At 38.2% G+C, this 10,610-nt stretch overlaps 1 non-coding gene and 1 pseudogene across 1 annotated transcript; one reads left to right on the top strand and one right to left on the bottom strand.

The window, feature by feature from the left end:
* The first annotated feature begins 1,243 nt into the window (after positions 1 to 1,243).
* LOC132305650 (small nucleolar RNA R71) lies at positions 1,244 to 1,342 on the top strand (annotated as a pseudogene).
* An 8,702-nt stretch (positions 1,343 to 10,044) lies between these two features.
* Positions 10,045 to 10,151, bottom strand: LOC132305799 (small nucleolar RNA R71). Its single transcript, XR_009481693.1, has one exon. It is a non-coding gene; the product is annotated as a small nucleolar RNA R71 (small nucleolar RNA).
* Positions 10,152 to 10,610: the final 459 nt, after the last annotated feature.

Genomic DNA, 10,610 nt, shown 5'->3' with positions numbered 1-10,610 from the left:
TTGCTTGCCAATTAAAATGGATCCTTTTAAGGCATCAGGGAATGGAGCTTTTGGTTCAAAAACCTTTTCAGAAATTTTCTTTGAAGTTTCTTCAACACAAGAAGTTTTGAAGTCATTTTGCAAATCTTTCTTTTCAAAATCACGTATCAAATCATTTTTCAACACATTCTTATTTAAAAGATCATGTATATGCAATGAAGGAGGAATATGATATGAAACGGAACGGGTGTCAACTTTTGGTTGCACCGGTTCACTCTCTTCATTGGACATACCCACTTGGTTGTCCACAATCTTCTCACTTCTCAAGGTAGTCACCGCATTGACATACTCTATTGTGTGACCTTCCGATGAGGAATGAGTCTCTACAATACATTGTTGCTTAGGTGGGGCATTCAAAGGCATTTTTCCTTTCTCTCTAGCATTTAAAGTACTAGCTATTTTCCCTACTTGAGTTTCTAGCTTTGCAATGGATTGAGAATGGGAATGAAGCAATTGTGTGTTTGCCTCTAAAGTGCCCAAAGCGGTCAAAACTTTCTCTTCAAAAACAGGTTTTCTAACATTTCCTTGGGAATATGATGATTGATTAGGAAAATAAGAATTAGAGAATTGGTTTCCCTGTGATTGGTATGATGATCTAAAACCTTAGGAACCTTGGCTTTGTAGTGGAGGTGGAATGTATTTCCCTTGAAAACCGCCTTAGGGAGGGTTTGAGCCTTCCCCTTGGTTTTTCCAAGAGAAATTTGGGGGATTCCTCCAACTAGGATTGTAGTGATTGCCGTAAGGATTGTTCCCTTGATTCACAAATGTTGCATTTACTTGTTCATGATGCTCACCTTGCATATGTCCATGGGGACAATTGGAAGTAAATTGTAAAACACTTGAACAAGTCAAACATGTCTCATTAGATGCACGATGAGAATGTTTAGGGAAGGAAGATAATTGATTCGCCGAGTTTTGGTTGATAAAAAATTGATCAAACCTTTAAGATAATGATTTCATCTCAGCGGCAATTTCATTGGAGTGGTCGACTTGATGTAAGCCAACACTCTTCCTACCACTAGAATTTCTACCATTCTTCGAATATAAGGTACGATGCAAAGAATTTTCACTCATGCTCTCATAAAGACGCCACACGTCATCCTCATGCCTATCAATGTAAGAGCCACCCATGGAAGCATCAACCATGCCCTTGTAATTGTCCGATAAGCTCTCAAAGAAATATTAAACTAATTGCCATTTGGGCATGTCATGATGTGGACACTTCCTAAGCAATTCATTAAAGCGTTCCCATGCCTCATGAAATGTTTCCCCATCCCCATGTGAAAATTCCCTAATTGAAGTTCTCATGGCATTGGTCTTAGAAACCGGATAGTACTTCTTCAAGAACTCTTGTTACATTTCTACCCAAGAAGTTATTGAAAAAGGCCTAAGATTGTTAAACCAGTATTTTGCCTTGTCTTTAAGGGTGAATGGAAAAAGTTTAAGCCTTAAGACCTCTTCCAGCATGTCTGTATATTTCACGGTGGAACATACTTTAAAAAACTCATCCAAATGCTTGTAAGGTTCTTCACTTGGAAGTTCATGATAGTTAGGAAGCATTTGAATGGTTTGTGGCTTGATTTCATAGTGGTGTGCTCTAAATGGTGGCAATTGAATGCATGTGGGTGCATTATATTCATTAGGCACATAGTGATCTCTTAAAGCAAGGGGTGGATTAACAATTGGAGGTTCAACATGGGCACCTTGATTGCCTTGAATGATGGGAGGTGGTGGAGCATAAATTGGCCTTGGCATTTCCAATGGAACTTAGCCTTGTTGTTATGGTGGATGAACGATTGGCCTTGGCATGCCTAATGGAACTTGCATGTTATCAGGATGCACATTAGGGTAGAGGATACCTTGTTGGTCTATATGACCAAGGTCCTCCACATGGTCTTCATTGTGTCCTTCCATTGATGAAATAGATTGATTAGAACTACCTCTTCCCCTAGGGTTTCGAACAATGGATTCAAGATGAAAATTTAAAGGGACAAGAGTGGGTCTCAATGATCTACGACCATGCATGCACAATGCAACACAACAAGCATTAATGACTAACACTTCACCTTCAGAACAAATCAATAATCAACAAACTTCCTCCATATACAATGTTCCTATACTCCCATGCTTTAACAATAATATGCAAGAAAAGTAAATTGCCTCCACGCAGGCTCACGATTTATCTAAGAATTGAAATACAAGCCTCCACGGGGGCCAACGATTTAACTAAGGGTTTGAGTAAGAAAAAGCTCACAAAGGTCCTTTAGCACTTCAACTCCAAATTTTTAGCTTTTAGCTTAGCAATTTTTTTTTTATTTTAATTATTTTAATGATTTTAGCCTTTTCCCTTGCTTGCTTAGTTCATTTGCTTAGATGTTCCTATGCTCACCTTCTTAGCTCAATGCACCTTGTTAAATAAGAACCAACACGATAAGTAACAAAAATTGAAATGAAAATAAAGAAAAGACACGATCAAAGGAGTACTAATTCCTAATTGATTCCATAAATACGACATTACCAATCAATCAATCCTTGACAACGGCGCTAAAAAACTTGGTGTGTTGTTCCGAGTCGTCACTCCTGAATCCACACGAGTTTGTGCACACCGCCAAAAGATATAGCGGTGTGGAGCTATGATAAATGTGGCCAAGTTTTATATTTAGAAATTGCCACTATTACCTTTCACTAAAAATATAGCTAGGGCAAGTAGGGATCGTCCCAAGGGATTGTAGGTCGTACACGGTTGAGGAATCAAGATTAAGGTTAGTAGGTCGAGTGATCAAAATAATGGTCGGTGGTTGAATTACACTAGATGCAAATTAAACTAAAGTAAACAATAATGCAATAAGGAGAATAAAAGAGAGAGAGAGATCTTGGGGTTTAGAGATCACCACTAAGCATACTTTTCTACACCCTTAATGAATGATTAATGAGGGAAAAACATGTATTGCAACAAAGTGTGTATGTGTGGTTGTTTCAACAAGCATTGATGATAAATTAAGCATATATTGTCTAAGCAACATGGTGGATAGTACAACATATCAAATTAAGCTATTAATCCTTTCTTTAAGCTCACAACCAAACACATCACAAGGTTAGAGATATATGTTACTTGTTTTCATAAGTATGGAACATCAAAAACAAGCATGGATTGTCTTCCCATTGAACATCTAAACTACAACTACATTACAATTAAGCTAATGACATGAAATTAAACTAATTAAACTAAAGGAGAGGTACAATCCATCAAGAAATGAGTATGAACCATCAAATAAACCACAAGAACATTCCATTAAGCACTATGTCTTGACAATCTCTAGATCTATATCATTAATACACATAGATATGCATCAACAACACAAGAAATAGCGACAAACACATGAACATCTATTCTAGCATACATAGACATATGGATAGAATAAAATGATCAATTTGGAGCATTAAACCATATAAATCATTAAATAAACAAGATCTATATATATGAAAGTGTCAAAACATGCATCACAATACAAATCCCCTCAAAAATACATAAATCAAGAAGTAGAAAGCATGCTTAGGGCTAACTCTAGCCCCAAGAGGATGTCTAGCCACTTATGGATGATGTCCTCCAACCCTCAAGGGCAAGCTCCATGGAAGAAATCTGCTCCTTGGTTGATGAAGAGCCTCCAATGGTGTCTCTAGCCTCCTCTTCCCTTTTGCTTCCTCCCTAAGTATAAAAGTATAAAGTCTCCAAGTCTCCCTCAAAAAGTGGCTCATATTCCTTATATAGGTAGGTCAAAAATCACCCCAAATGAGTTGGGCTCGTACAGCAATAATCCTCTAATAATTGGATATGAGACAACTTTTAATGAGCTGGAATTTGGAATTTTCTCGGGATTTGGGAAGTTCGATCCATCGAACTTGTGGTGAGATCGATTGAACATGGCTGAGATCTATCGGATTAAAGTTGGATCAATCCTCAATGGAAGCACCTTTTTGGATAAAAACAAATCTAAGATATTTTGAAGATATTTTTGGGAAAAGGACAAAAATGGTTGGTAGGGTGGTACCGCTGGATAAGATCTGGCATGTGGATAAGGACAAGAAAGTTCGATCGATCAGAGAATGATGTTGGATCAATCGAACTTTTGGGATCTCTGAAAATGACATCATAGCTTGGATCTATCTTGAAGTGCTGAGATCGATGAAAGTTGGATGGATCGAAATTTTCTTAAGATCAATCGAAGTTGCTGAAATTCCACCTTTTGCTTCCTTTTGCTCTACTTTGCTCCTTTCTTTGATTCATCTTAGAATTGCTTCAATTATGCTCTTATTTTGCTGAGTTAGCTTATTTTGGGCATAAGTACTTGAAAATGGAAATAACACGAAATCAATACAAAACGGGAAAATAATACAGATAAAGGTTCTAAAATACCTAAGCTTAAGGGGTTTAAATACGCACTTTTCAGCGTTAGATCAATTACTCCCAAACCGGACGGCTTTAGGGCGTTAGGTGTTTAAACACCCCTAAGGACTTACAAGCTCAAATCAACTAGGTTACAAATCAAAACAACCTCCATCTAATCATTTTCTACTTTTTATCTTTTGGGAGAAGTCCTCACTTTTTTATTTCTTTTGCAACTTTTTTTTTTTTTTTTTTAATCACAATTATTAACCTAGAGTTTAGGCCCTCCACCTTTCGGCGTGAGAAATTCAGTGTTTGATGAGGCTAGAATCCCGGCTACTCAATAAAAAAGGGATTGTTATCCACTTTTATCAAGATGAAAGCTTTCAATGCACTACTAGTTCAATTAGGATATAACCCAATCAATAATCAACAAAATGTACCCCACAAATGAATGTTAGTGTGCGCCAATGTTAGTGTAGAATCTTAGAGTCAATCTCAAAACAATCACAAAATTAAGATAATGTGGACCACAAATTCAAGCAAAATATCAATCTTTTGAAAAGTTTACTCCTAAATGGCATCCACATGGTATACAATGAGTATTGGACTCTCAAGTCAAGCAATTTTTAAATTCTAAGTATCATGGTCCTCAAAAGATTAAAATCATAGCCCAAGACTCTCAAATCATATCACATGCATAGAAAGTAAGTGCGATATGTAAAGTATGCAAATACACCCCCAAACTTAATCTGTGCATTGTCCTTAATGTGCAAAGAAGCAACAGATAGTGGAAAGAGTATACCAAATGGGTGAAGCACAAGGGACCCGGCAACGGAAGCTAAGCTTTGGAAGGCGCACCCCCAAACTTAGATTCTGAAAACCTGTCTGAAAATGATCACACTAATAGCTGTCAAAACATATGTATCAATAATATAAATAAGAAGTGAAACTGAGAACTGGACAAAAATCATTGCATCTAGCAATGTAAAGCTTATAACATCTAATACTGATATCAAATATCCAAGAATCCATATATATAGAATATAAATGCAAAATCAAATATCAACAAATCATATCAGTGCAATGGAAGTAATAGTATCCAAAAATATCCAAAACATCCAAACAATATCCAGAACAATATCCAAATAATATCAAAAACCAGTGTAAGTGTCTAAATGCTGTAGAAAATCGCAGTCATAGCAGTGCAGATATGAGATAGGTAATGAGTAGGAGAGGGAGAGAAAATGGGATCAGACGGTCGGATATGGAGTAATCATGTCCGCAATATGCTGCAGCATGGCAGACATCTTGGTACTGTGGCGAGTGAGAAAATCGGTAAGGTCAGTGCGCAGTACACCTAGCTCACGTCTCACCTCAGCTATATTTGCTCGTAGCTCATCTGATCGCCGAACTAGATCATCGTGTCTCCCCAACAAGTCATCATGTCTCTTCACCAGGTCATCATGCCTCCTCGTGCCACGTAATCATATCAGCTGTGAAAGATATGAAATTTGTGTGCAACTGAGCTACCTCTGATCTGTAGCTAGAATCAGTGCTGTTATGGGCTGTCGGCTCAATAGAAAGGGCATGTGAAGGGCCGGTCTGCTGAGATGTAACAGGTACATCTGGCTGGGAGGTAGAACCTGAATTGGTAATGCGATGTCTCTATCTGAGGGGAGATCGATCTACTGTATCATTATCTGGAGCATCGCCTGCTGCGGCTACTTGTGTTGTTGCTCTCTGTTGGTATGCTTGTAGTCTCTTCATATCCCTATTTGCTATGTTCTTGCAGCATGAATTGAAAGTCTTATTCCACTGGGCCAGGTCATAAGCTCTCTTTGCTCTCTCTGGATCAGGCTCTGAAATCTCCTGGGGGTCAAACTAATACCCCTGGTCTAGAAGCAATTGTGTAATTAAATGGCAAAAAGGTAAAGGCCAGGTCTCTATTCTAGTGTTATGCGCGTGATGCAAGTTCTTCCAGAACTTGTGTATGAGCTCCCACATAAGTGCAGGAATAGAGATCCAATACCCCTGATCTAAATAATATACGGCTTGAAAGATTCCTTCTCACCTTTGAGTGCCATGTTGGGAATGCATTTAGGTGCAACACTGAATCAAAAAACCAGTACCCGGGATCAATCTCGACCCGGTTTGCAAAGGTATGCCGCTCATATGCTACCTGTGGAGTTAATGTAACTACCATGGTCAGTTCAGTGGAAATGGTGGATGTGTAAGGTACAGAGGCTCCTGAGTATCATCAGCCAATAGAGAAGTGTGGGGGCAGTGACTGGCAGTAGCTATGGCCGGAAAAGAAATATCAATCTCCTGGCCGTCAATAGTAGTATGTAAAAGACATCTGTCATCCTCATCCATCCAGAGGCACTAGTAGAATAGTGCAACCAACCGGGGGTAAATGACTGTGTCTGTTGAAGTCATAATGGCATCAATGCCCCACCTCACATGCTCATCATATGACCACTTGGTTTGATCCATCATAAAGAATAAGTCTCTATCAAATCTGTACTCGGTCTCCCGTGCCTTACTAGCATAAAACTCAGCGGGGACCTCTGATGAGTGCTGAAAAGTGTGCATTTAAACCTCTTAAGCTTAAGTATTCTAGAACATTTATCTATCTTACTTTTCCACTTTAGATTGTTTTTGTATTATTTCCATTTTCAGGTACTTATCTCCAAAATAAGCTAACTCAGCTAAATAAGAGTATAATTGAAGCAATCTTGAGATAAATCAAAGAAAAGAGCAAAGTGGGAGCAAAAAGAAGCTAGTGGTGGAAATTCAGCAAGTTTGATCGATCTCAGCAAATATTCGACCGATCAAAAGTTCATCGATCTCAGCATTCCAAGATGGATCCACGCTCTCTTGTCCTTATCCAAAGATCCCACAAAGTTCGATCGATCCAAATTTCTTTCGATCGATCGAAAGATTCCATCTTATCCACTTGTACCACCCTACCTACCACATTTGTCTCTTTCCCAAAAATATCTTCAAAATATCTCATATTTGTTTTTATCCAAAAAGGCGCCGCCATAGAGGATTGATCCAGCTTAAATTCGATAGATCTCAGCCATGTTCAATCGATCTCACCACAAGTTCGATCGATCGAACTTCCCAAATCCTGAGAAAATACAAATTCCAGCTCATTAAAAGTTGTCTCATATCCAATCATTGGAAGGAATATTAGTGTACAAGCCCAGCTCATGTGAGGTGATATTTAACCTGCCTACATAAAGAATATGAGCCACTTTTTGAGGGAGATACTTTTTGATATACTTACGAGTAGATAGAGACACAAATGCCATATTCTTAGTGAAGAAGAAAAGAAAGGAGGAGGTTAGAGGCACAAGCTTGGAGTTCGTCCATCAACCAAGAAGAGGAGCAATCTCTACCATGGAGTTAGCCCTTGAGGTTTGGAGGACACCATCCATGAGTGGCTAGACATCCTCTTGGGGCTAGAGTTAGCCCTAAGCATGCTTTCTACATCTTAATTTATGTACTTTTGAGGGGATTTGTATTGTGATACATGTTTTGACACTTTTATATATATATATATATATATATATATATATATATATATATCTTATCTATTCAATGATTTATGTGGTTTAATGCTTTCAATTGATTATTTCATTCTATCCATATGCCTATGTATGCTAGAATAGATGTTCATATGTTTGTCTCTATTTTTTGTGTTGTTGATGCATGTCTATGTGTATTAATGCTATAGATCTAGAGATTGTCCAGACATAGTGCTTAATGGAATGCTCTTGTGGTTTGTTTGATGGTTCATACTTATTTCTTAATGGATTGTGCCTCTCCCTTAGTTTAATTAGTTTAATTTCATGTCATTAGCTTAATTGTAGTGTAGTTGTAGTTTAGATGTTTAATAGGAGGACAATTCATGCTTGTTGTTTGATGTTCCATACTTATGAAAGCAAGTAGCACATATCTCTAACCTTGTGATGTGTTTGGATTGTGAGCTAAAAGAAAGGATTAATGGCTTAATTCGATATATTGTGCTATCCACCATGTTGCTTAGACAATATATACTTAATTTGTCATCCATACTTGTTGAAATAACCACACACACACACTATGTTGTAATACATGTTTTCCCCTCATTAATCATTCATTAAGGGTGTAGAAAAGCTATGCTTAGTGGTGATCTCTGAACCCCAAGATCTCTCTCTTATTTTATTTCCATTACATTTAATTGCCTACTTTAGTTTAAAATTGCATCCTAGTGTAATTCAATCACCAACTAATCTTTTGATCACTCGACCTACTAACCCTAATCTCGATTCCACAACCTAATACGACCCACCAATCCCTTAGGATGATCCCCACTTGCCCTAACTATATTTTTTGTGAAAGGTAGTAGTGGTAATTTCTAAATGTAAAACTTGGGCAAATTCATCATAGCCCTACACCACTATCTTTTAGTGCACAAACTTTGAGTACGGGTTGACGACACACCAAGTTTTTGGCACCGTTGCCGGGGATTGATTGAAGGCAACATCGTATTTGTGGAATCAATTAAGAATTAGTACTCCTTTGATCGTGTCTTTACTTTGTTTTTATTCTTCTTTTGATTACTTATTGTGTTGGTTCTTGTTTTACTAGGTGCATTGAAAAGAAGGTGAGCAAAGGGGCATTTCAAGCAAGGAGCTTTCTTAACTCAATCTCTAGTTAAATCGTTGGCCCGTGTGGAGGCTTGTTTTTTAATTCATTGATAAATCATGAGCCCACGTAGAGGTAATTTACTTTTCTTTGCATATTGTTGATAGCATGGGAGTATGGGAACATTGTATGTGGAGGAAGTTTGTTGATTGTTGATTTGTTGTAAAGGTGAAGTGTTTGTCATTATTGCTTGTTGAGTTTTGTTGTGCATGCATGGTCGTAGATCATTGAAACCTACTTTTGTCCCTCTAAATTTTCATCTTGAATCCGTTGTTCGAAACCCTAGGGGAAGAGGTAGTTCTAGTTAACCCATTTCATCAATGGAAAGACATAATGAGGACCATGTGGAGGACCTTGGTCACATAGACCAGCAAGGTAACCTCCACCCCAATGTGCATCATGATAACATGCAAGTACCATTAGGCATGCCAAGGCCATTCGTTCACCCACCACAACAACAAGGCCAAGTTCCATTGGGAATGCCAAGGCCAATCTATGCTCCACCACCTCCCATCATCCAAGGCAATCAAGGTGCCCATGTTGCACCTCCAATTGCTAATCCTCCCCTTGCTTTAAGAGATCACTATGTGCCTAATGAATACAATGCACCCACATGCATTCAATTGCCACCATTTAAAGCACACCACTATGAGATCAAACCACAAACCATTCAAATGCTTCCTAATTATCATGGACTTCCAAGTGAAGAACCTTACAAGCATTTGGATGAGTTTCTTGAAGTACGTTCCACCATGAGATACACGGACATACCGGAAGAGGTCTTAAGGCTTAAACTTTTTCTATTCACCCTTAAAGATAAGGCAAAATATTGGTTTAACAATCTTAGGGCTTTTTCAATAACTTCTTAGGCAGAAATGCAACAAGAGTTCTTGAATAAGTACTATCCGGTTTCTAAAACCAATGCCATGAGAACTTAAATTCGAGAGTTTTCACACGGGGATGGGGAAACGTTCCATGAGGCATGGGAAAGATTCAATTAATTACTTAGGAAGTGTCCACATCATGACATGCCCAAATGGCAATTAGTTCAATATTTCTTTGAGAGCTTATTGGACAATTGTAAGGGCATGGTTGATGCTTCCATGGGTGGCTCTTACATTGATAGACATGAGGATAACGTGTGGCGTCTTTATGAGAGCATGAGTGAAAATTCTTTGCATCGAACTTTATCTTCCAAGAATGGTAGGAATTCAAGTGGAAGGAAGAGTGTTGGCTTACATCAAGTCGATTATTCCAATGAAATAGCCGCCGAGATGAAATCCTTATCTCAAAGGTTTGATCAATTCTTGATCAACCAAAACTCGGCAAATCAAGTATTTTCCGTCCCTAACCATTCCTATCATGCATCAAATGAGACATGTATGACTTATTTAAGTGTTTTACATTCTACTTCCAATTGTCCCCATGGACATGTGCAAAGTGAGCATCATGAACAAGTTAATGCAACTTTTGTTAATCAAGGGAACAA

The sequence above is a fragment of the Cornus florida genome, unplaced genomic scaffold, assembly GCF_030987335.1.
Source record: "Cornus florida cultivar Cherokee Brave unplaced genomic scaffold, ASM3098733v1 CherokeeBrave_3.0.0_Hap2_Chr04, whole genome shotgun sequence".
Lineage (NCBI taxonomy): Eukaryota > Viridiplantae > Streptophyta > Magnoliopsida > Cornales > Cornaceae > Cornus > Cornus florida.
This window is presented reverse-complemented; position numbering and strand designations above follow the sequence as displayed.